The sequence below is a fragment of the Callorhinus ursinus genome, unplaced genomic scaffold, assembly GCF_003265705.2.
Source record: "Callorhinus ursinus isolate GAN/ISIS: 27379988/994484 unplaced genomic scaffold, GSC_fseal_2.0 scaffold20, whole genome shotgun sequence".
Taxonomy (NCBI): domain Eukaryota; kingdom Metazoa; phylum Chordata; class Mammalia; order Carnivora; family Otariidae; genus Callorhinus; species Callorhinus ursinus.
In genome coordinates, this window is record NW_027397082.1 from 19,736,130 (window position 1) to 19,762,795 (window position 26,666).

General features: G+C 39.8%; 2 protein-coding genes and 1 pseudogene across 2 annotated transcripts in view; all 3 read left to right on the forward strand.

Annotated features, from left to right (window-relative positions):
• Window positions 1–4,514, forward strand: part of SEC31B (SEC31 homolog B, COPII coat complex component) — a 65,665-nt gene extending 61,151 nt beyond the window's left edge. Inside the window, exon 27 of the mRNA XM_073904309.1 lies at window positions 4,427–4,514. The gene's annotated coding sequence lies outside the window, so the exon portion shown is untranslated. The remainder of the gene's footprint in view (window positions 1–4,426) is intronic.
• On the forward strand, window positions 2,179–22,711 carry LOC112830913 (small ribosomal subunit protein eS25-like; annotated as a pseudogene).
• PKD2L1 (polycystin 2 like 1, transient receptor potential cation channel) overlaps window positions 4,441–26,666 on the forward strand; it is a 106,767-nt gene continuing 84,541 nt past the window's right edge. The window contains exon 1 of the mRNA XM_025880852.2: window positions 4,441–4,519. The gene's annotated coding sequence lies outside the window, so the exon portion shown is untranslated. The remainder of the gene's footprint in view (window positions 4,520–26,666) is intronic.

Consider the following 26,666-nt stretch of genomic DNA (forward strand, 5'->3'; position numbering starts at 1 on the left):
AAAGAAAGAAAGAAAGAAAGAAAGAAAGAAAGAAAGAAAGAAAGAAAGAAAGAAAAGAAAGAAAAGAAAGAAAGAAAGAAAAAGCAAGCAAGCAAGCAGCCAAGTCTATTTAAGACCTAGAGTCAAGTCCTAGGAAGGTAAAGAGTAATGAGTCCTGAATTTCAATCTTGACTTCTTCCCTGACAACATTAGGAACAAAGTTCTTTCCATTTACTTGACTAGGGAATTAATCCCCAGGGGATAGAAAAAATTTATAGGAGGTAGAACACACTTGGGTGATTTTTTTTGTGAAAAAAGAGTTAATTTAAAACAAGTTTCTTGACTCACTGCCCCACTATCTCAGAATTTTTTCCCACAAAGGGAAATTTTAATACCCTTATCTTTTGTACAAAATTAATGCATTTGTATTGTAAAATTTTAAACATGACAAAAATACATAAGGAGTACAAATCCTCTTTGATGACCCACCTCCTACTCTGCACTCCAGTATAACAACTGCTAAGTTTTAGATGATCTTACAGGTTTTAAAATATGCATATATGAATATAAATATGTATATAAAATTTTCACCAAAATGGGATTATATAGATTATATTTTGCAAGTTGTTTTTCTCATTTAATAATATATTATGCAGCTTTCTATACAAGGGCCTAAAGATCTCTCTTTTTTTTTCCAAGGAGGAAGATTATATAAATTGTCAGGTATATAAATTGTCAGCACCCTTGTTTTGCAGAATATTTGGGTTGTTTTCAGTTTAGCAAAAGAATTGGCAACTTTTAAATTTATTCCAATTTGGACTTAAGTGTTGCTGGGGGTTTTTTCATGGTTATATTTTATTTTATTTTTCTTTAAGTGTTGCTGCTTTAATCACCTTGATACTGGAGAATAGAGTTATCTCAATGTCTTAGGCACAATGGATTATATATAAATTTATGAGTTCCATAGTACTTCATGTTTGTTTTCAACTTTAGAACCTTCTATTTTTTTTCTTTTTGTACCTCTTAATCCCCTTTACCTATTTGACTCATCCCCTGACCCAGGTGCCCCAAAAGCAGATTAGCCATTATTGATATTATCACATCTCATCAACTCATAGATGCATATTTTTTCACATTTATCATCTGTGGTAGGCTGAATAGCGTCCTCCAAAGACATCCATGTCTGAAACCCTGAACTTGTGACGCTTACCTTATATGGCTAATGTTACTTTGCAAGCCTGATTAAATTAAGGATTCTGAGATGGAGAGATTATCCTGGATTATCTGGGAGGGCCCTAAAATGTAATTGCCAGTGTCCTTTTAAGGAAGAGGCAGAGGGAAGTTTGATTGCAGTGGCAGAAGGGAGAAGATGTGACAGACAATGGAAGTTCAGAGAAATCTGAAGATGCTCTGCAGCTGGGCTTTGAAGAGGGAGGAAGAGGCTATGAGCTAAGGAATGCAGCTCTAGAAAATGGAAAAGGCAAGGAAATAGGTTCTCCCTAGAGCCTCTGGAGGGAACATGGCCCTGCCCATAATTGCTTTTGGCCTGATGAAACTGATTGCAGACTTCTAGCCTCCCGAAATGAAAGAATAAATGCGCCTTGTTTTAAGCCCCACAGCTGTGGTAATTTGGGATGGGAGCCATAGGAAACTAATACAGCATCTCTTACAACTGATGCCCGCCAGCCAGGCAACAAGTCATGGTGTAATTGTTCTTACCTGCCTATCCAGGGACCTGGTTGTGACTCCTGATCTCATACTGGACAACTGCAATTCTTTGACATTTCAAAGAACAGACTTTTTTTTTTTTTTTTTTAAGAGAGGGGAGTGGCAGAGGGAAAGGGAGAGAGAGAATCTTTTTTTTTTTTTAAGATTTTATTTGCCAGAGAGAGAGAGAGAGTGGCAGGCAGAGGGAGAAGCACACTCCCCGCTGAGCAAGGAGGCCGATGTGGGACTCAATCCCAGGACCCTGGGATCATGACCGGAGCCAAAGGCAGACGCTTATCCGACTGAGCCACCCAGGCATCCTGGGAGAGAGAGAATCTTAAGCAGGCTCCACACCCAGCAGGGAGTCTGACACAGGGCTCCATCTCACAACCCTGAGATCATGACCTGAGCTGAGGTCAAGAGTTGGATGCTTAACTGACAGCCTTCCAGGCTCCCCATCAAACAAGAGACTATTTAAAGACTTTGCGGAAAATGACTATAAATCCTGGTTATTGTCTGAAATATGCTGTTGACAATTCCTGGTAAATCAAGGAAGTGTCAAAGGAAGTGTCAAAATTTGCAATATAGGTGCCATTGGCTTGGGAGAAAATCCTGAAGAGTTCCAGGGAAGATGGCAGGCAAGCTCACCTGTCCTACTGACACAACTAGATAACACCCCCAATCAGTGTAAATAACCCACAAAACGACCCAAAGACTGGCACAAGAAACACTCCACGGCTAATCGCAGAGACGAGTCCACAGTGAACACAGATCTTATTAAATAACTATCTAATCTCATAGCAAAATACTCTTTGATTAAAAAAAAAAACAAAAACAAAAGAAGCGCTGTCATCACCAGGGTTCCTGATGGTAGAGGATGCTGCTATGTGGAAAACACAGCTGTCAAGAATGGAGTCAAAAACTATTTCTAAGATTCAGGCTCTGAATATGAAAACATTTTAGGAATATTTTGACTAGTTTATTGCCCTCAAATTTTCTTTCTTATGTCTGCATATAAAATCTAAAAAAGTAAGATTAAAAAATAAGTTTATAATAGTGTAAGATAAAAAATTCTAAGTAATAAGAAAACAATGTCCTACAATTTAATTGGCGATGTTTTTCCTTTCTTAATATAATGGTGCCTTGTAGAATTGTTGACATCTGAGATTCAAACAGATTTAGTAGTAGTAGTAGTAGTAGTAGTAGTAACTTGTGCCTTTTGTGTCTTCTTTAAGAAATGCTTTCCTACCCATCAGTTGTAAAGATAGTTTTTGATGCTGTGTTCTAAAAATGTTATAGTCTACTCTTTTATTTTTAATTTAATTTAATTTTATTATGTTATGTTAGTCACCATACAATACATCATTAGTTTTTGATGTAGTGATCCATTATAGTTTACTCTTTACATTGGCTTCCAGGTTCGCTTAGCATGGATTTTTGTGTATGGGGTAAGGTAGTTATTTAGTTATTTTTCACCTGTAACCAAGTACCATTTATCAAAAAAGCTATCATCCTTTCCATGGCTCTTTACTATCAGCTCTATCATAAGCCAAGGTTCCATTTATGCATGGGCTATTTTATTTCATTAGTTACATTGTCTGTCTCTAAATCAGTAAGATACATTTTTAATTACTAAGGATTTATTTATTTATTTTTAAAGATTTTATTTATTTGACAGAGAGAGAGAGAGGGAACAGAAGCAGGGGGAGTGGGAGAGGGAGAAGAAGGCTTCCCACTGAGCAGGGAGCCCAATGTGGGGCTCGATCCCAGGACCCTGGGATGACCTGAGCCAAAGGCAGATGCCTAATGGCTGAGCCACCCAGGCACCCCAATTACTAGGGATTTATAATATTTCCTTATATTTTGTATGGCATGTCCCTCCATCTAGTTCTTCAGAATCGCCTTGTCGGTTCTTCCCTTTTCTCAAAACACTTTGAAGATTTTGATTGGAATTTATTAGATCTGCACATCAATTTGGGGAGAACTGGCGTTTTCCCAACACTGAATCTTCCAGTCCACAACTATGATAAAGCCCTCCATTTAGTCAGGTCTTCTATAATGCTTTTCAGTGAAGTTTTATAGTATTTTCCATCAAGGTCATAGATGTATTTTGTTAGGTTTACCCCTAAGTACTTCATATTTTTTATGCCATTGTAACTGAAATCATTTTTTAAAGTTTCATTTTCTAACTGATTATTGCTGATATATAAAAATTCAGCTGATTTTTATGCATTGGCTTTGTATCCAGAAACATTATTCACCTAAATTCCCATGTTTTGTGGTATATATATATATATATATATATAAATGTATATATTTTTGCCTTTTTCTATGTTGACACATCTATATGGTCTGAAAATAGTGACTATGAAAATTTTCATATATGAAAATATATGGTCTGAAAATTTCTTCCTTTTGTTTCTTTTTCTTGTTTTTCTGTGTCAGCTAAGTCCTCTAGTCCAATGATGAATAGAAGTGTGGTAGTGGCAACCTTTGTCTTGTTCATGAAATTAAAGGGGATAATTTGAATGTTTCACCATAAAATAAGATACTCAGCATGGTGTCGTGATAACCAGTCCCCAAGATTGCCCCCAAAACAATCTTTGGCTAATGATATTCACACTTCAACCCTGAACAGGGCTGACCTCTGTCACAGGATACGGAGGAAATGGCAGTTTGACTTCTGAGACTAGCTTATAATAGATATTGCTGTTTCCCTTTGCTCTTTTTTGGAAGCCAGATGCTGTGTTGGGAGCATACTGATGCAGCCCTCCATGGGGTCAGTGTGGCAGAGAGGCCTCCCACCAGCAGCCAGCATCAATTTGCCAGTTCTGTGAGTAAGCCACCTCAGAAGAGGATCCTTCAGCCCCCATCCTGCCTTCAGACACCTGCAGTACTGACCAATATTCTTAGGGTTTCCTAAGAAACTCTAAGCTAGAGCCACCCAGCTAAACTGCTCCTAATTTCTGACCCACAGAAAGTGTGTGAGAACATAAATGTTTATTATTGTGTTAAGCCATTAAGCTTTGGGGTAATTTGTCATGCAGTGATGGATACCTGATACAGGGAGTTTTTGTAGAGGCTTTATCAGATAAAGTTCCCACTTATTCCTAGTTTTATAAGAGATTTTTTTTAAATTTATGAATGATGTTGAATTTTATCCTATACATTTTATCCATCTAGTGAATAAACATGTTATCTATCTTTATTATAAAAATACATGAATTATATTGGTTGATTTCCTTTTTCTTTTCTTTTTTGTTAAGTTTTTATTCAAATTCCAGTTAACACAGTATAATATTAGTGTCAGGTGTACAATATAGTGATTCAACACTTGCACAGAACACCTGGTGCTCATCACAAGTGTGCTCCTTAATTCTCATCACCTGTTTTGCCCATCCCACCCTGCCCCCACCTCCCCTCTGGTCACCATCAGTTTGTTTTCTGTAGTTAAGAGTCTGTTTCTTGGTTTGCCTGTCTTTTTTGCTTCCTACATGCCCCCTTTTTCCCCTTAAATTCCACATATGAGTGAAAATATGTGATATTTGTCTTTCTCTGACTTATTTCACTTAGCATAATAAACTCTAGTTCCATCCACATTGCAGATGGCAAGATTTCATTCTTTTTGATGGCTGAGTAATATTCCATTATATATATAATACACTACACCCCATCTTCTTTATCCATCCCTTAGTTGATGGGACACTTGGGTTGTTTCCATAATTTGGCTATTATAGATAATGCTGCTATAAACATCAGGGTGCACATATCCCTTTGAATTATAATTTTTGTATCCTTTGGGTAAATACCTAGTAGTGCAATTGCTGGGTCTTAGGGATGTTCTATTTTTAACTTTTTGAGGAACCTCCATATTGTTTCCCAGAATGACTGCACAAGTTTGCATTCCCATCAGCAGTGCAAGAGGGTTCCCTTTCTCCACATCCTTGCCAACACCTGTTGTTTCTTGTGTTTTTGATTTTAGCCATTCTGACAGGTATGAGGTAATATCTCATTATAGTTTTCATTTGCATTCCTCTGATGATAAGTGATGTTGAGCATCTTTTCATGTGTTTGTTGGCCATCTGTATGTCTTCTTTGGAAAAATGTCTATTCATATCTTCTGCCCATTTTTAATTGGATTATTTGGTTTTTTGGGTGTTGAGTTTTATAAGTTCTTTATATATTTTGGATACTGACCCTTTATCAGATGTATCTTTGGCAAAATATCTTCTCCCATTCTGTAGGTTTCCTTTTAGTTTTGTGGATTGTTTCTTTTGCTGTACCAAAGCTTTTCATTTTGATGTAGTCCAAATAATTTTTTATTTTGTTGCCCTTGCCTCAGCAGACATATCTAGAAAGAAGTTGTATACTACCCAAAGCAATCTACACATTTAATGCAATCCCTATCAAAATGCTACCAGTATGTTTCATAGAGCTAGAATGAACAATCCTAAAACTTGTTTGGAACAATAAAAGACCCCAAATAGCCAAAGCAACCTTGAAAATGAAGAACGAAGCTGGCGCCATCACAATTCTGGACTTCAAGCTCTATTACAAAGCTGTCATCATCAAAACAGTATGGTACTGGCACAAAAATAGACACAGAGATCAATGGAACAGAATTGAAAACCCAGAAATGAACCCACAATTTTATGGTCAATTAATCTTTGACAAAGCAGGAAAGAATATCCAGTGGGAAAAAGAATGTCTCTTCAACAAATGGTGTTAGGAAAACTGGACAGCAACATGCAGAAGAATGAAACTGGACCACTTTCTTAGACATACACAAAGATAAATTTAAAATGGATGAAAGACCTAAATGTAAGGCCTGAAAGCATAAAAATCCTAGAAGAGAACACAGGCAATAACTTCTTTGACATCAGTCTTTCTTTTCCTTTCTTTTCTTTCTTTCTCTCTTTCTCTCTTTCTTTCTTTCTTTCTTTCTTCTTTGTCTTTCTTTCTTTCTTTCTTTCTTCCTTTCTTCCTTTCTTCCTTTCTTCCTTTCTTCTTTTCTTCCTTTCTTCCTTTCTTTCTTTCTTTCTTTCTTTCTTTCTTTCTTTCTTTCTTTCTTTCTTTCTATCTGACAAAGTCTTCATGGGGTATACATTTGGGAAGATATCCAAAACCTGGTTCTACAGGGGAGAGGCCAGCTTTCAGCTGCCTGCTCCTTCTGGGGTCCAAGTCCCAGGCCAAAGAGGGGCTGGCATCCCAACTTTGGGCTGTGGGGTCATCACCTCGGTACAGGCTGAGTTATTGGGGCAGCCAAGCTAAGACAGGTCCTTGCAGCCTACTCTGGGGCATATCCTGGTTCTTGGGGCTTTCCCCCTGCTGTACTAGGCTTTACCTGTCAGCCATGGTACTGGGTCTTGCTGGTATAAGTGGCACTTGGGGTCTTTTTGGTCCAGTCTGGGCCTTTTCCTAGGACCCATCTCTGGCCCCTTGCTTAGGTGGGATCAGTCTGAGCAGCTGGACCCCAGGAGGTCCTTATTATCTTGTTTACTAAATATTCGTTTATTAAATAAATTTTTAAATATATATATTTTTTATTTTTTAGTAGGCTCCATGCCCAGAGTGGAGCCCAACTCAGGGCTTGGACTCACAACCCTGAGATCGAGACCTGAGGTGAGATCAAGAGCCGGACATTTAACTGACTGAGCCACCCAGGCACCCCTTTTAAAAATTTTCAGACCTTGCACATGTGACCTGCTTTGTGTGGGTGCCGAAGCACAGGTGGGCCGGCCATGTTGAGGAAGGTTTTCTAGGATCTACACCCTTGAGGTATTTTGCAACTTCTCATTTGCACCTACAGATTCTTGAGAAGGTCCAAGCATCCTCCCAAAAGACCCTTATGAATTCATATGAAGAACCTATAGAAAAAGAGATCAAGAAAGAGGTGAGATGATGTACAGACTACTTTTTTAGGCTGAGATTTCCTTATATGGGCATGTTCAAGCCGTACTATTCATATTCAGTGTTGGGCTCACAAATGAAGCTTGAGCCAGAGAATTTTGACAAGGACAGAAGAGAACGGTGTTAGAAAATGTGAGAAGTAGCACTAGTGTTAAGAGGGCCAATAACAAATTTATTACTGACTATAAAAAGGCAATTTAATGATTCCATTGAGGACCAAACAAGAAGAGACAGCAATTGCCTTAGGAAGGATTTAGGTTGGATATTAGGAGGACCTTTCTAACAACTAAAAGTTACTGGATGCTGGAATTCATTTTTCAGAAAGTGGTGGAATCTTCTCTGGAGATATTTAAGGAGAGAACAGGCTGCTCTGCTTTCAGATTGCTTGAATACCTGCTTTCATTCATTCAACACATATTTAATGAGCACCTGTGTTGTGCTAGAAACTGTCTGTAGACAGGGATACAGCTGTGAAGAAAATAGAGACTGACTCATGTCCTGGAACTTATATTACAGAGGTGGGGGAGGAGATACATAATGAACAAATGACAAAATAATTTCAGATGATACATGCTATGAAACAAGGTAATTAATAGGAAATTATCAGAGGCCTATTTATTTATTAAGATTTATTTATTTAAGATTTATTTATTTATTTTATTTCATTTTTTAAAGATTTTATTTATTTATTTGACAGAGAGACATAGCGAGAGAGGGAACACAAGCAAGGGGAGTGGGAGAGGGAGAAGCAGGCTTCCCACTGAGCAGGGAGCCCGATGCGGGGCTCGATCCCAGGACCCTGAGATCATGACCTGAGCCGAAGGCAGATGCTTGACGACTGAGCCACCCAGGCGCCCCAAGATTTATTTATTTATTTTAGAGAGAGAGAGTACGCACATGTGCGCACATGCACACGATTAGAGGGGGGAAGGGCAGAGGGAGAGGGAGAGAGAGAATCTCAAGCAGCCTCCCTGCTGAGCACAGAGCCCTACTTGGGGCTTGGTCCCAGGACCCTGAGATCATGACCTGAGCCAAAATCAAGAGTTGGAGTGCTCGCTTCGGCAGCACATATACAAAATCAAGAGTTGGATGCTTAACCAACTGAGCCACCCAGGCACCCCAAAAGGCCTATTTAGATTGTGTGGTCATAGAAGGCATTTCAGAGGAGGCAATTTATGAGGTGAGACCTGAAAGATAAGAAGGAGCCATCTGGCATAGATTCAGGGAAGAGAATTCCAGTGAAAGAGTAAATGCAAAGGGCCAAAGTAGGAACAAGTTAGGCAGGTGTACAGAGCACCAGGAATACCTGTATGGTTGAAGCATAGTAAGCAAAGAGGGGAGAATAGTTTGAGATAAGATCAAAGAGGTAGACCAAACTAGATCAGAAAGAGCCTTCAAAGTGTTTGGATTTCATCTGAAGGACAATGGGAAGCCAGGGGAGTATCATATATGGCTTATACTATGGGAAAATGTATTCTGGTTGTTGTGTGAAGAATGGATTAGAGGGGTGTAGAATAGAAACAGGGAGAACAATTTCGGAGGCTATTGTGGTAGTCCAGGTAAGAGAAGATGGGGTTTGGCTAGGAGTGGTAACAGTGGACATAAAGAGAAGTGGACAGATCAGAAGAGTCTTTTTCAGGACTTTGGTTCCATGATTTTCCAGAGAAGTTATGTTTCGGTTATTTCCAAAAGGAAAATAATGCAGACATGCAAGAAGCATGGACATTTTATTTTTATTGCCTGTGATTTCACAATAGTGCATACTCTCACATTGTCTGGGGATAGGAAAGGCATTCTTTTTTTTTTTAAGATTTTATCTATTTATTTGAGAGAGAGAATGAGAGAGAGAGAGAGAGCATGAGAGGGGGGAGGATCAGAGGGAGAAGCAGACTCCCCGCTGAGCAGGGAGCCCGATGTGGGACTGGATCCCAGGACTCCAGGATCATGACCTGAGCCGAAGGCAGTCGCCCAACCAACTGAGCCACCCAGGCGCCCCCTGGAAAAGCATTCTTGAGGTGAGAACACTGATGAAATCAGTGTCACAGTAGTGTTATGGAATGATCTTGATAGGGATGCATTCTCTGCTTTGTACATCAAAAATGGCTCTTTTCTTCTTGCCGATCACCTGAAATCAAGCTATGCTTGTTGGAGATGAGGCTAGAAAGACAAGTTATGGCACCTTACGCAGAACCCGCTATGATAGGCTAAGGACACCAGATTTTATTTTGTAGGGGGAGTCACTGAAGTTTTTTCTGAACAGAGGAGTAACATGATTAAAAATTTTATTAAAAATGTTAATTTGGTTAAAAAAATGTCTCCCAGGAGAGATCCTGGAGATAAGAGAATCACTTATAAAACTCTTGCAATTATTACTTCGGGAAGGAAGACACTGATGAGATGAGAAACATCTTGGAGGCTGACTTAATCAACAGAACTTCCAGGTGGAACTGACTGAGTTAGTAAGTGGAATAGAAGTCGTCAGAACCTGTTGGTTATTTCTGAGATTTTGAATCTGAATGATAAGGATGCTGTTAAGAGACATAGTACAAAAAAGGAGATAGTCTGGGGCAAGAGGAAAGAGAATAGATCTATTTCATAAAAATGTGAATATACTTAACACTCCCGAACTGTATCCTTAAAAATAGTTAAGATGGGGGCACCTGGGTGGCTCAGTTGGTTGAGCGTCTGCCTTCAGCTCAGGTCATGATCCCAGGGTCCTGGGATCAAGTCCCACATCGGGCTCCCTGCTCAGCGGGGAGTCTGCTTCTCCCTCGCCCTCTGCCCCCAACTCGTGCTCCCTCTCTATGTCAAATAAATAAATAAAATCTTTTTTAAAAAAGTTAAGATGGTAAATATTGTGTTACATATTTTTTACCAGAATAAAAAAAATAGAAAATAGGATAAAGTTAAAAATAAAGGCAAGCTATTCTGTGTCAGCAACAGCAAGGCTGCTAAAGGACTTTCTGTAAAAGGCAAAAACTGTGGAGACTAATATCAGTGGTTGCCAGGGGTTGGTGGGGAGGGATGAACAGGTAGAGCACAGAGGATTTGGGGGACAGTGAATCTACTCTGCATGATGCCATGATAATAGATACATGTCATTATACATTTGTGCAAATCCATAGAATGTTCCACCCCCAGAGTAAATCTGAATGTAAACTATGGACTTTAGGTGATTATGATGTGTCAGTGTAGGTTCTGGATTATAACAAAGGTACCACTCTGGCGGGGGATTTTGATAATGGGAGGGACTGCGCATGTGTGAGGACAGGAGTATATGGAAAATCTCTGTACTTTGCTTATAATTTTGCTGTGAACCTGTAACTGCTCTGGAAAAATGAAGTCTTTTTGAAAAAAATCATTAAAAAAAGCTAGAGGACAACCTATTCTGGCATTAGAAGTAGGCATGGGTACAGGTAGACTTCCCACGCTTAATTAGGACCCCTTGAACTGCCATGTTTTTGTAAAATTTACAGAAATAAGGCAATTTTTTTGTATTCTTTTTCTTAAAGAGGGTTCCCCACGTTGCATAAGGACGCATAAAATCTCGATCAGTCCAAGATGTAAGGGATTCTGACCCATTTTACTCTCTCCACCTGAGTGTTCGTTTTTGTAACAAGCTAGAGGATACCTTCCCTAGGAAAGGGGGTTTGGCTTCTCATTAGTGAAATAACTTCAATAGCATTGAATGAACTTTTAATCTTTTTTAGTTTAAGCTAAACTAAAAAGTTAAAAATTTCTAAACATTTATGTTCCCAATATAGTTGGGATCTCTCCCAATGATAAGAGTATTGATATCTCATTATCTTTACATTCAATGTTCTTATTTTATCTTTGGTATTTGTCACTTTCTCTCTCTCTCTTTTTTTTTTAGATTTTATTTATTTATTTGACAGAGACACAGCGAGAGAGGGAACACAAGCAGGGGGAGTGGCAGAGGGAGAAGCAGGCTTCCAGCTGAGCAGGGAGCCCTATGTGGGGTTTGATCTCAGGACCCTGGGATCATGACCTGAGCTGAAGGCAGACGCTTAAAGACTGAGCCACCCAGGAGCCCTCTTTTTTTTTAATTAATTTTTTATTTTATTATTTTTATAAAAATATTTATAAAAAATATTTTTGTCTATTTATTTGTCAGAGAGAGAGAGAGAGCACAAGCAGGGGGAATGGCAGGCAGAGGGAGAAGCAGATTCCCCGCTGAGCAAGGAGCCCGATGCAGGACTTGATCCCAGGACCCCGGGATCATGACTCAAGCCAAAGGCAGACTCTTAAATAACTGAGCCACCCAGGCATCCCAATTAATTAATTTTTTAAAGTAGGTTCCATGCCCAGCATGGAATCCAGTGCAGGCTTGAACTCATGATCCTGAGGTCAAGACCTGAGCTGAGATCGAGAGTCAGATGCTTAACTGCGCCACCCAAGTGCCCTGATATTTTGGGGGTTTTTAAATTCCCTTCTTTTCACCTTTTATTTATCTTAAGGCATCATCTGTGGTATTTTTCACTGTGATGTTCCTCATCATTTAATCTTTATTTCTGAATTTTTTCTTTTATTTCTAATTCTTCCATGAGTTTTATCACTTTATTTCTGAGTTTTTCCATTTTTGGTTTCTATTATTCTGTTATGTCTTGTATTGTTTTTAAATGGTTTTCTGTTTGTTTGGGAGCGCAGTGCGGTAGTTAGAGTCTTTCTGGTATGCTTACGTTATCTGTAGAAACGCTGTTCTGCCTCTTATTTTCCTTTTCAGGAGAATGATTTCTTTTATTGGATTTAATCTTGACACTTTTCTGTTGTTTATTTTTTTTAAGGTTGATTTATTTATTTTTAGAGAAAGAGTGTGTGCGCGCAGGCATGCGAGCTGGTGGAGGGGCAGGGATAGAGGGAGGGAGAGTCTCAAGCAGACTCCCCACTTTGCACAGAGCCTGATGGGGTCTCAGTCTCACGACCCTGGGACCTGAGACCATGACCTGAGCTGAAGTCAAGAGTCAGATGCTTAACCAATGGAGCCACCCACGTGCCCCTCTGTTGTTTATTGTTATGTGCTATTGGTTTTCCTAGAATTTTAGGAGATACGAGTATAGTTTAAAAGGATGGTGGCTTGCCGACTGGAGCTTCCTGACATTGTTCCCTCCCCCACTTGATCTGGACCTTCTCTTTCCTTGACTCTGTTATCCCAATTCTGCTTAATTTTGATTCTCTTAGTGTGTGGCCGTGTCCCAGAATGGAGCCCTGGTTGGTCAGTGTCAGGAGATGCTAAGGGGTTAGATTGTTCTAAGATTCAGATTTTACCATGGGCCCCATGCCCTCAGCCACTAATAGGATTAGGCCAAACTCTCAGTTTAATCTCGTGTTCTTAAATTGACTCACCTCCCTTTCCTCTTGGCTGTTCGGGGGTTTTCCCGTTTGGGGGTGGTCTGTCAGAGGTCTTGCTGCTTTCTGGCACAGATGCTGAAATTATGCAAATGTTTTGGCTGTTGCTGATTTGCTCTCCCCTGCCTGGCATTCATGGAGATACCTTGTCACCTAGCTTTGCAAAATGTGGTCCATAGATTTTTGTTTTGCTTTCTGTTGCTCTCTCGGTTTTTATGTGGGGATTTAGAGAGATTAAATAACTATGCTCTCATCACTGCCATTTATTTACTATCTGTAGTTTGATTTTTGTGGAGATGTATAAACTGAGACGTTCTAATTGTTTTTTCAAAAATTTAGAGATATATAAAATAAAAAGAGAATGCTCTCCTCTCCTCAGTCCCATTCTCTGGAAGTATTTACTGTTAAGAGGAACATATCCTTCCAAACGTTCTCCTGTCCCTTCATTATATATATATATATATACACACATACATATGTATGTATGTGTTTTTTCCCACTGCTTCACAGTCTACATTTTTATTGCAGTTTGGTTTTTCCACTCAATGGTATGTTGGGGACATCTTTAAGAACTAGTATAGTCTGATAGTTTTTGTTATTGATCACCGTTACCAGGTGGGTAGTTCCCTTGGGAAGGATACAAACTGCTTTTGGTTGCTTTGAAAATAAACATTTAAAGAGTGTTAAGATCTATCACAAAATAATTGAGAGCATTTGTCTGTAGTTTGAGAAAGTTTTGGCACTCAGGGCCCCAGGGCAAAGACCCCCTCCATGAACTCTTGCTGCTTTTCTCTAAGAAAATTGTTTGGTGGAAGAGTCCAGGCTGGAGTAATCCTCTGAGCTGGACTTTCTTGATGCTATTTTTCCTTTCCTCCCACTGGGTCTGAGATTTCATCGGCCAAAGAAGAAGGAGACTATTGAGTCCACTTGTGAAATAAGATGGCGTGGTGACCAGAGTATTCACAAAGTGAGGCTCTGGGCCCAGCTCTACCACTACTCAGGTAACATTGAGCAAGTCCTTTTACCTTTCTGGGCTTAAAGACAGATTTTATTTGTCTAGAAAATTATTTCAGTTTGTGCATTATCACTTAATTTCTAGAAAGAAAGAAAGACACGTACTTTCCAATACTATTTGGTAAGCATCACAACTTTTTTTTACCTTGCACTCTGCCCCTTCAAACATGATTCATGATTAGTGATACCTGTAAGCCAGGATGGCATGGCTTAGTGAGAAGCGTGATCTGCTTGGCCTCTGAGAGCTTTTCAACTTGCTACCCTGGGACTAGGTAATTCTCTGTCCTCCCCTCTCCCAGTTTTATTGAGATAGAATTGATATATAACATTGTATACGCATAAGATGTACCACATGGTGATTTGATACATATATATATTGTGAAATGATCACCACTATAAGTTTTGTTCATATCCATCACCTGGGACTACGTAATTTTTAAAGCCCTGGGTCTCAAAGTGTGAGCTGGGGGTTAAAGTGGAAACGCCCGTGCTCCACACCAGGCTCACGTAATCAGAATCCTGCCAAGCAGCCTAGGAAACTGCACCTTTTATATGTGCTCCTGATTATCCTATTGCTCACCAAAGTCTGAAAACTCGTGCTCATGTATAGTTCCAACTATATCACTCTAACATTACAGAAGTGGGGAGGGGGGTAGGAAAGGGAATTAGGATGGATAAATATAGCTATTGCATCTACCTGCGCCAGTTCTGGGGAGGGAAGCATGGTTTCCTTACTTTCTTCACAGGTGATTAGAGGCAAGGCCAGCAGTTCTCAAAACAGGGCATTGGGACGTGGGAAAACCATGAACATAGAGAGTTATTAGATGACACAGGTCCTTGAGACAAGTTCTAGAGATCAAGGGAGCAGGCTACTACTACTACTAATAATGACGTTTATTAAACACCATGCACCAGGCAGGTTGCTAAGGACTTTAAATGATCTCACTTGAATCTTATAACAGACTTCAGGAGCAGGCATGACTATCTCCTATTATAAATAAAGGTTCAGAAAGGTTAGGTAACTTTTTTAATGTCCCATAGTTGATGACTTGTTAAATTTGGATACAAATTCAGTTCTGAATGATGCCAAAGTTAGCCAGATCACCCCTGTTCCCTAACTGGGATAATTGGTACATAAAAGGGAACCAGTGGGGTCTGGTATTATGGAATTATGAATCTGTCGTGTTACAGAGTTTTTGCCAAAAACGGGCAAGAGGAAACACCAAACAGAGGTCTGCTTAGTAAGCTCCTAAAAGATATAGATGAGCTTACTCAATAAATTGTGCTCTTATTTTTTAGAGAACTCACTGGCACAGAATAGATTCTCACTACATTTGCTGTTATTGAATTGAGAAATGGAAGCCCTATTTGCAGAGCTCTGCAAGGACTGATTCCTGCTAAACTATTGTTTTCCTTCCAAGTCTTGTGTAGACAAACCCCAGTGATCTTCGGGAGAGATTTTTAAAGACAGATGACTGGGCCCCTCCTCGAATTTATAAATCAGAGTTTCTTGGGGTAGAATTGAATCTGGGAATTGATATCTTTAAAACTGTTTGCCTGGTGATTCTGTTGAACAGCCAGGTTTGAGAACCATTGGATTAAATGATCCAAAATGAATTACTTGGGTTAGGAAATGCCTTTACTTACTGCAATGTATCTGATTTGAGGTGCTACGTATGTTCTATCTGGCAGAAAGAACTGGTTTTCTTTCTTAACCTCTCCCTCTTCCTAATCCCTTGTGCCCCAACCCTGTACTTTCTCCTCCGTTCCCCCACATCTTTCTACCCTAAGCCGGCTGAAAAATGACCTTGAGAACAGCAGCGCCACATTGTGGAGAGAAGAAATCTAGCACTACAAAAAGTGCAGGTCGCGGTCCTTAATTAAAAAAAAAAAAAAAAAAAATCACTAGGGCTGCAGTTGCCACTTTGTCCTGCAGAGTGCACCACTTCCTTATGTTTTTAGGTGAGGAAGTTTCTTTTCCTTACCTACGGGTTAATCTCGGTAAACATCCCATAGAAGGTATGCGGTGGAACATCCTTGCCAGATCAGAAATCCAAAACCTCCACACTGTGAAACTAGAATGAACTGGGGAGAGACTCTGCCCTAGGCATGCACAAGCCTTCTGCTGAGGTTCAAAGTCAGTCTAATCCCCAAATCAATGTGTGACTTTACAAGAACATGTCTGTGTGGCACAGTACCCACTGTAAGATATGTCTTGTAGTTATATTTTTATACGGGACACATAAGTCAGGCGGTGGTTAATAGATCGAGGCTTTTGTCTGGTGACATTTCCACCCAATGACACATGGGTTTATATTGGTGGAACGGGTTGGATCACTAATCATGAATCTTTTGATTGATTTCCACCAGGCTAAGTCTCTCTCTCTCTCTCTTTCACACACACACACACACACACACACACACACACACACTCACAGGTTTCTGATACTTGTACCTGGACATGTTTTTCCATGGCCTCATCATGTTTAGTGACATCCAGCTAAATTACTACAGTTAGAAAGGAGATGTGTGCAAGTTTGTATAAATCCACCAGTCTACTTGGTTGCCTTCTCTGCTTGTTTTCTAATAGCTGCACATCTCCAAAGTTCAGAGGTGGCATGAGAAGGCCTCACACCTCTGCAGATTTGCATAAGATTTCCTGGCAGATGGTGGCATGACTTTGTTTTTCTATGTCTGAGTCTTCAGCTGCTTGGTTTTCTCAACCAAGAGTTTCTAAAGTGATACCGGTAAGCCAGGATGGCATGGCTTAGTGTAATGGTTTTCTCTTGGTTTTGTTTGCTCTGACATGTTTGCTGTCTTCTTACCTTAGACTGTAAGCCTTGGACTGCAGGCTCCAAGCCTAGATCTCTGATATGCCTCGAACTCTCGCTTCACACATTGTTAGATGTGCAATACTTGCTCAATACAAATGTTTAGGTTGAACGAGGAAAGATGCGTTGACAGAGTGAGAAGTAAAGGAGAACCAGGGGAGAGAGAAAAAGTAATGTTTCTTTTCTTTTTTTTTTAAATCATGTTATGTTAATGACCATACATTACATCATTATTTTGGATGTAGTGATCCGTGATTCATTGTTTGTGTATAACACCCAGTGCTCCGTGCAATACATGCCCTCCTTAATACCCATCACCAGGCTACCCCCACCCCCTCCCCTCTAAAACCCTCAGTTTGTTTCCTAGAGTCCATAGTCTCTCATGGTTTGTCTCCCCCTCTGATTTCCCCCCTTTCCCTTCCTTCTCCTAATGTCCTCCATGTTATTCCTTATGTTCCAGAAATAAGTGGACCATATGACAATTGATTTTCTCTGCTTGACTTATTTTACTTAGCATAATCTCCAGTCCTATCCATGTAGATACAAAAGTTGGATATTCATCCTTTCTGATGGCTGAGTACTATTCCATTGTATATATGGACCACATCTTCTTTATCCATTCATCTGTTGAAGGGCATCTCAGCTCTTTCCACAGTTTGGCTATTGCACACATTGCTGCTATGAACATTGGGGTGCATATGGCCCTTCTTTTCACTACATCTGTACCTTTGGGGTAAATACCCAGTAGTGCAATTGCTGGGTCATAGGGTAGCTCTACTTTCAACTTTTTGAGGAACCTCCACACCGTCTTCCAAAGTGGCTGTACCAACTTGCATTCCCACCAACAGTGTAAGAGGGTTCCCCTTTCCCCACAACCTCTCGAACATTTGTTGTTTCTTGCCTTGTCAATTTTTGCCATTCTAACTGGTGTAAGGTTGTATCTCAATGTGGTTTTGATTTGAATTTCCCTGATGGCTAATGATGATGAACATTTTTTCATGTGTCTGTTGGCCATTTGTATGTCTTCTTTGGAGAAATGTCTGTTCATGTCTTCTGCCCATTTTTTGACTTGATTATTTGTTTTTTGGGTGTTGAGTTTGAGAAGTTCTTTATAGATCTTGGATATCAGCCCTTTATCTGTAGTGTCATTTGCATATATCTTCTCCCATTCTGTGAGTTGCTTGTTTGTTTTGTTGACTGTTTCCTTTGCTGTGCAGAAACTTTTTATCTTGATGAAGTCCCAAAAGTTCATTTTCGCTTTTGTTTCCCTTGTCTTTGGAGACGTGTCTTGAAAGAAGTTGCTGTGGCCAATGTCAAAGAGGTTACTGCCTATGTTCTCTTCTAGGACTTTGATGGATTCCTGTCTCACATTGAGGTCTTTCATCCATTTAGAGTTCATCTTTGTGTATGGTATAAGCGAATGGTCGAGTTTCATTCTTCTGTATATAGCTGTCCAATTTTCCCAGCACCATTTATTGAAGAGATTGTTTTTTTTCCATTGGATATTTTCTCCTGCTTTGTCGAAGATTAGTTGACCATGAGTTGAGGGTCCATATCAGAACCTATGGGTACTGCAAAGGCAGTCCTAAGGGGGAAACACATAGCCATTCAAGCCTCACTCAAAAAAACCCAGAAAAATCCCGAATTCACCAACTAAATTTACACCTTAAAGAACTGGAGAAAAATCAACAAATGAAGCCTAAGCCATGTACAAAAAGAGAAATAATTAAGATTAGAGCAGAGATCAATGAATTAGAAACCAGAAATACAGTAGAGCAGATCAACGAAACTAGAAGCTGCTTCTTAATTAGAGAATTAATAAGATCAATAAACCACTGGCCAGACTTATCCAAAAGAAAAGAGAAAGGACTCAAGTTAATAAAATCATGAATGAAAGGAGAGAGATCACGACTAACACCAAGGAAATAGAAACAATTATCAGAAATTATTATCAACATCTATATGCCAATAAATTAAGCAACCTGGAAGAAATGGATGCCTTCCTGGAAACCTATAACCTACCAAGACTGAAACAGGAAGAAATTGACGACCCGAATAGACTAATAACCAGTAACAAGATTGAAGCAGTGATCAAAACCCTCCCAAAAAACAGGAGTCCAGGACCTGATAGATTCCCTGGGAAATTCTTCCAAATATTCAAAGAAGAAATAATACCTATTCTCCTGAAGCTGTTTAAAAAAATAGAAACAGGGCGCCTGGGTGGCTCAGTTGGTTAAGCGACTGCCTTCGGCTCAGGTCAGGATCCTGGAGTCCCGGGATCGAGTCCCGCATCGGGTTCCCTGCTCAGCAGGGAGTCTGCTTCTCCCTCTGACCCTCTTCCCTCTCGTGCTCTCTATCTCTCATTCTCTCTCTCTCAAATAAATGAATAAAATCCTTAAAAAATAAATAAATAAATAAATAGAAACAGAAGGGAAATTTCCAGACTCATTCTATGACACCAGCACCAGCATTACCTTGATCTGAAAAGTAATGTTACTAAAAGACGGGCTTAACCGGGGTGCCTGGGTGGCTCAGTTGGTTAAGTGTCTGCCTTAGGCTCAAGTCATGATCCCAGGGTCCTGGGATCAAGCCCCGAGTCAGGCTCCCTGCTCAGTGGAGAGCCTGCTTCTCCCTCTCCCTTTGCCTCTCCCCCCATTCATTTTCTCTCTCTCTCTATCTCAAATAAATAAATAAAATCTTTAAAAAATAAAATAAAATAATAAAAAAAGAGAAAAAAAAGACTGGCTTAACTGACTAGTGAAAGGAAGTAGTTGAGAAAAGGAAAATGGAACAGAAAGAGGAAATTAGAGTATAGTTTTTGTTTTTTTTTTTTGAAAAGTGTAAGTGCAATTGTGGATGATAATAATTGCCGAGGTGTTCATGGTCAGTATAAGGAGACATAAGATTCCCTCACTGATTGAAGACCACACGGAACAGTACAAAGGATAGCCTATAAAAGAAAGTTGTAATTTCCGGAAAGAGTTCAGATTGATAAATGAGTCGGCAGATTTAATAGGCCACACTTAAAATTCTCCCTGAATGTTACAATTAAATACTGAATACCAAAATAATTTTAAAATCTTGCTTTATTATTCTGTAAAGCTGAGCCAGGTTAGGGGCGCCTGGATGGCTCAGTTGGTTAAGCAGCCGACTCTTGATTTCCACTCAGGTCATGATCTCGGTGGAGAGTCTGCTTGTCCCTCTGCCCCTCCTCCAGCTTGTGCTCTCTCTCTCTTCCCCTCTCTCAAATAAATAAATAAAATCTTAAAAAAAAATGTTGAGCCAGGTTCGTGTCCACTAAGATTTCAAAGAATTCTGCTTTAGGTTTAGCTTTTTAAATATAGTAAATAAAAGAGAAATAACCTTGGGGTGCCTGATTGGCTCAGTCAGTAGAGCAAGCAACTCTGGATCTTGGGGTCTCAAAGCTTACTTAAAAAAAGAAAAACACACAAGCTCAAAAGACAAGTAGTCTTGCTGACACTCTCACCAGTGAGTTAGATTTTCCAGAGATCCTTATTTAGCATAAAAACTTATAGATATTTGGAATTTAGAAAGAATTAAGATTTATTGAAATATAAGCATAGTTGGAAAATAGTTGCTTTATTTCTTTTTTTTCCTTGCATTTTATTTGAACATTTACCTTGGAGTACATCTGGAGTGTTCTAAAGCAAAACTCAGAATTTTATCATTTCACTCATATCTATTTCTTGAAGTGATTATTCTGGTAGCTTTTTATATTGTTTGAAGGAGGAATAATCCATTGATTTAATGGTATAAATGCGAAATGACTGAGATCTGGATCAGTGATTTGGTCATGGTTGTAAAGATGAATACATAAGTCTAAAAACAGTAAAATCTTGGAATAAAGCATACTGGTTAATTAGGTTTCTGATTAACTATGGGTTAACAAGAAGACGCTTTGTTTGAAATACCCCTAAATTGCCTTGGGGCATTTTCTTGCTTTAATAAGTAGTCTAATGAACATAATTAAATCTTCTCTTACTGATTCAGCATCCTGCAGTACCTCAGGATCATTACTCTGAACATAATACATAATTCTATACTGTACTGTAGCTACAGAAGGAATAAAAATTTAAGATGACTCCTGGATATTGCTATACTTTAAAAAAAATAAATCTCTATGATCTGTGCAAATCACTGTATGTCCATTTACCTTAAGCAAGTAAGTAAATGCATGTTACCTGTTATGGAATAATAGACTATTCAATCCAAAAGAGACTTTTGAGATTATGAAATTCGATGCCATTATTTAAGAAACTAGAAAGCTAAGACCCAGAAAATAACAGAGGATTAGTACAGTTAGACTACAATCAATGTCTTCTGATTGCAAATCCGTGACCCTTTGATTCCACCATGCTGCAACTTTCAAATGATTTGGGATTCCTGTCACTTGTCTCCCTTGCCCCTAACAGTGCAGAGTCCATTCTCAAAATTGGTTATTTAGGAGTTTTGGTTAAATGAATGCAAGCTCCAATAAATTGGTAACTCCTTAGGGGCAGGGAATTTTGTCTGTTTTGTTCACTTATGTATTCTCAACACCTTGAACAGTACCTGCCCCTTAGAAGGCCTTCGGTAAATGTTTGTTGAATGAAAGAATGAAATGAAATTGCAAAATTTATTCTTTACAAGATAACTTGATTTTTGAGGTCTATGTTCATCTACTCAGCATTCACTAAGACTGATGGTGGAAAGATTACAGATTAATTACTGAGTTCATAATGAGAAAATGAAAGGAAGGGACACCCGGGTGGCTCAGTCAGTTAAGTGTCTGCCTTCGGCTCACGTCATGATCCCAGGGTCCTGGGATCGAGCCCCGCATCGGGCTCCCTGCTTTGCAGGGAGTCTGCCTCTCTCTCTACCCCTGCCCCCTGCTCGTGATCTCTCTCTCTCTTTCTCTCAAATAAATAAATAAAATCTTAAAAGAAAATGAAAGGAAAAGGATAAATATTGTTAAATTGTCATGGTATGACATCATAAACTTTTGTCTCACTTTGACTGTATCTCAGTTTTCAGCACCAAGTGTTTGAAGTAAGGAGCCAGATGTTAAATTGTAAAAACACTTTTCAGAGAGTCAAATTAGTTAACAAAGTAGAAGACATCACAACTCAGCTTTGCAAAGCTGTTTGTTAAATATGAGTTCTACGTGATGGGCTCTGAAATACAAACTGAGGGTTCTGGAGGGGAGGGGAGAGGGGGGATGGGTTAGCCTGGTGATGGGTATTAAGGAGGGCACGTACTGCATGGAGCACTGGGTGTTATATGCAAACAATGAATCATGGAACACTACATCAAAAACTAATGATGTAATGTATGGTGATTAACATAACAATAAAAAATTTAAAAAATATGAGTTCTACGTAATGATTAAACATGTCTCTCAAGGCAAACAAAGCCATCAAAACTAGGGAGAAGAGTCGTTTACCTCTGGCATCTTAGAGAGGCCATGGGGGTAGCAGCAACTCTCTCAGCCTCACCATAGAGCCCAAGGATGACAAGAAGAAGAGAGATGCCGAAAAGTCAGCCAAGAAAGACAAAGACCTACTGACCAAAACTGGGGGTAAGGCCAAAAAGAAGTGGTCCAAAGGCAAAGTTCGAGACAAGCTCAATAACAGTCTTGTTTGACAAAGCGACATATGACAAACTCTGTAAGGAAGTTCCCAACTATGAGCTTATAACCCTGGCTGTTGTCTCAGAGACAGGAGATTCGTGGTCCCCTAGCCAGGGCAGCCCTTCAGAAGCTCTTTAGTGAAGGACTTATTAAACTGGTTTCAAAGCACAGAGCTCAAGTCATTTATGCCAGAAACACACAGGCTGGAGATATCCTAGCTGCTGGTGAAGAGGCACGAACAGATCCCATGCCAACTGCACATTTTGAAAAATAAAACTTTGTTAATTTTTTTAAAAAAGGAACTAGGGAAAAGAGAATATTTATGGACACCAAACCCTGTGCTTATTAACACATATGCCCTTTGACTCGCAAAATTGGTGGGTATGCTTAAGTCTTCTGATAAGTGCGTCAGTATTAAGAAATACCTCAGAAACGAACCCCAGAATGAATGAATTGCAAAAGTCCTCTACTTACGGACTGGTTTAAAATTTAACAGTGTAAACATGGAAGGTTATATGAATACATAGGTGTATTTAGACTTGGAGTCATGGTTTCAATAATACAAAATCAGAAGATGTACTTAGCTGCAAAAGTAGATCTAGGTGTTATCACCTTTATATGCCAGAAGATGCTTTAGGTCACTAGAAATCTTCAAATTTCTTTATTCTTGACTGTATCTCAGTTTTAAGCACCAAGTGTTTGTTTGGCTGAAACTGAAGTTGAGGATCAATTCTAATTCAAGTTGTAGCTGCAGCCCTTGGCACAATGGTGAAAAACAAAAGAAACTTAAGTCTTTGTTGAATGAATGAATTTTAGGGACAGACTTAAGGGCCCTTTTCTAAATTGTAATGAGAGATGGAAACAGTACTAGAAAGGAGCTTATGGTATCCAAGAACACTTAACTGGAGAAAAAGAGATGGGTAAAGATGAAAGGAAATGAAGACTTGTCTTTTTGGAGTTCCCATCTTGGGTATTTTGGAGTTTGCTTCTAAGCCCCTTAATCCTCATTATCAAGAGTAGGCCCTGGGGAGAAATACACACAAAAACAGGTTTGCCATTACCAAAGTACATTGAAAGGACAGTTTTCCTATACCTTCTTTATTCCCAATTTTGCCTAATTTCTGAATTAGCATGCCTATTAATAAGACTCTTACATGTGCCATGGAGATGCTGCTTTTGTAGAAATTTGACTTCCTGAACTTTCTGCACTCAGATTTCTCGTTTTTTTTTTTTTTAAAGATGTATTTATTTTAGAGAAAGTGAGAGAGAGAGTGTGTGTGTGAGTGCATGTGTGAGAGAGAGGAGGGACGGGGGCCTGGGGTAAGGGGGTACAGAGGGAGAGGGAGAGAGAGAGAATGTCAAGCAGACTCCACACTGAGCACAGAGCCCAACACCAGCAGATCCCATGACCCTGAGATCATGACCAGAGTTGAAATCAAGAGTTGACTGCTTAACTGACTGAGCCACCCAGGGGCCCCTTTGCACTCAATTTCTATTCAAATCAACTTCAACCTCTCCTGAACAAGAAGTTCTAGGAGAGACTACAAGGTGAAAATGATTGGACATTGAGAACCCAGGGAAGAGAAGACTCTTCCCGACCCCTTAAGCTAGGAAGATAAGGCCTTTAGGAAGCAGAAAACTGAGACCTGGCTAGCCAGGCCGAGTAGGTGAGTGTACAGCCTCCTAACTGAGGTGCTGCGAGGATCCAAGGTCACTGGGGTGTCCACCAAGGTAGGGCTGTGATGAGGGTCTGGTTTTCTGTACTTAAGGATTGGAAAGGCATTTTTCATGCCAACTTTCCCTGACCTTATAATCCTAGAAGTTTCCAAATCAGAGACAGAATCTGTAGTTTATCTTTCCATTTTTCTAGTTAGCAATTGGACTGAATGTGTAACCCTCCAGTAATAAATGGCACTTTAGGGCACCTGGGTGGCTCAGTTGGTTAAGCGACTGCCTTCGGCTCAGGTCATGATCATCCTGGAGTCCCGGGATCGAGTCCCATATCGGGCTCCCTGCTCAGCAGGGAGTCTGCTTCTTCATCTGACCCGCTTCCCTCTCGTGCTCTCTATCTCTCATTCTCTCTCTCTCTCACATAAATAAAATCTTTAAAAAAAATGGCACTTTAGGTTAATGTTTAATTTATAAATCTTTAGAAAATGAAGTATTACCCTGTATTTTTATCACTAATTTTGTTTTAAGCATTTCACACAAATGTTTTTATTAGTTCTGTTAACATCCCTATAACTAGATAAGGGCAAGAATGATGATACACGACAATCAAATCCCTGAACCACAAGTTAGCTAAACATTAACCGCAGTTTCTAAGCTAAGAGCGGTTTTGTTGTTGCTGTCTCTTCAATGTTTTTTGCTCTCCACTGGATAGCTTCTTTGCAGGGAAGATGTTGAAAAGCTTGGAGACATGTCCTAAAGTTTCTCAACAGAACTTTATCTTCTTGCTGTTTGAGTGAGGGCCTTAGCGAAATCTGTCTGTGAGAGGTGGAGTTCCATCGGCTAAGCCCTGTCAGTAAATCCTTTGACATTCTTTGAAGGTGAGGATTAGGGCTGACCCAAGGCAAAATGATGAAATAATTTGTTATCTGTCCTATTCTCCTCCTACTTACAGGCACTCACCCTGGAGACCTCCTTGTTCCCCTGAACCTCCATGTGTTTGCCTCATCAAGGACTTGAGTCCACTCTGGTTCCATGCTCTCTTTTTTCAAAAATTCGGGTCCTTCGTTTCATCCTCGCTGGAGCATAATTGTTTTCAAAGATGACAACTAACCAGATAAATGAATTAGAGGTTGCATTGGCTAAATTCATTTTCTCACCCATTTCCACCTTAAATCACTCTGGCTTTTGCCCACCTCCTATATGGAAGCTGGTTATCGAGTACCTCCTGTGTTTGAGTTCTCAAAGGCATTAGACACCTTTGACTCCTTCTTTCTTAAATATTCTTCCCTTAAATTTCAGACTCCGTTTTCTCCTGGGTTTCCTCCTACCTCCGGCCACCCCTCAATCTCCTTTGTTGGTTGCTCCTCCTCTGCACAGTCCTTAAATGTTACTTCTTCAGAGTGCTCTCCTATGGTCTCTTTTTTTATTCCAAACTTGCTAATTAGGCTATCTCATATACTCCCTGGCTTTGACTGCTTTCCCTACACTCATGACTCCCATATCTGTCCAGCCCATCTCTCTCTCCTGTGGTTTAGACTCCTATTTCCAATTGCTCACAGGACATTTCCCCTTGGATATTTCACAGGTAGCTGAAACTCTGCAGGGCCAAAACTCATTCTCTGAACTTCTCCTTCCCCCTCCATGTCCCTCACTCAGTGAATGATACCACCAGAAACCCATCTGCTTATAACTAAAAATACAGTTTAACCAATAAATAGCTTTTAAACACAGTTATGTGCCACATATTATGCAAAGCATGGACACAAGGGAATAAGGTGTTCAATATGATTGGTCCCTGTCCTTGGGTTGCTTATAATCCAGTGAGGAAGGCAGACATTAAATAAATAATTGCATAAATAACCAATTTGTCATAAATTAAATCATTATAAACACTACTATGGAAAAGACAAAGAATCATCTTTGACTCTTCCTCCTTCATACCTTGTATCACCCATCAATTCTATCTATCCTACCAATTCTAACTACTAACTACTAACTAAATTTCTCTTCAGTTTGTCCCCTTCTCTCCGTGCCACCACCACGAATACCTCTTGCTTAGACTACTCAAATAGCTTCCAGACAGGTTCCCTGTGTCTATCCTTAGGCCTGAAGTCCATTCCCTACCCTATATCCATAGTGGTCTTTCAAACTTGCAAATCTGCATGTCATTTCCCTGTTTAAAAACCTTCAATGGGGGGCACCTGGGTGGCTCAGTTGGTTAAGCATCTGGTCATGATCTCAAGGTCCTGGGGTGGAGCCCCATGTCAGGCTCCCCGCTCAGCGGGGGGTCTGCTTCTCCCTCTGTCCCTGCTCCTCCTCCCACCTGTGCACTCTGTCTCTCAAATAAATAAATAAAATCTTAGAAAAAAAATAAACTTTAAACAAGACAAAATAAAATACAATAAAAGCCTTCAATGGGATGAAGTCTATACATCTTACCATGGCCCTCTATGCCTGGTCCTTCCTTCCCTGCTTATAAATTTATCTTATCTCTGGCCACCCTTCCTCCTTGCTCTCTACTCTACTTTCTGAGCACTAACACATTTCCTTCCGTCAGC